We start from the raw sequence: 220 nt of genomic DNA on the forward strand, positions 1-220 counted from the left end.
TAGAAATCTATCATAGATGGTAAAACCCCAATAGGCCACCTCATGCACATGAATAGCACAGCCAGATGAGTAAGAAAAGTTACAGAGGGAGATCCTAACTCTCTCCTGTCTTGAATTTTGTTAGATTGAAAAATCAACGTTGGGCAATGGCCTCATCTAATACTGCAATGTCTAGGTATCACTATCAATGCAGCCGGACTTTTTTTAAAAAGTGGAAAAA

Source organism: Galeopterus variegatus, unplaced genomic scaffold (assembly GCF_000696425.1).
Source record: "Galeopterus variegatus unplaced genomic scaffold, G_variegatus-3.0.2 Scaffold7287, whole genome shotgun sequence".
NCBI lineage: Eukaryota > Metazoa > Chordata > Mammalia > Dermoptera > Cynocephalidae > Galeopterus > Galeopterus variegatus.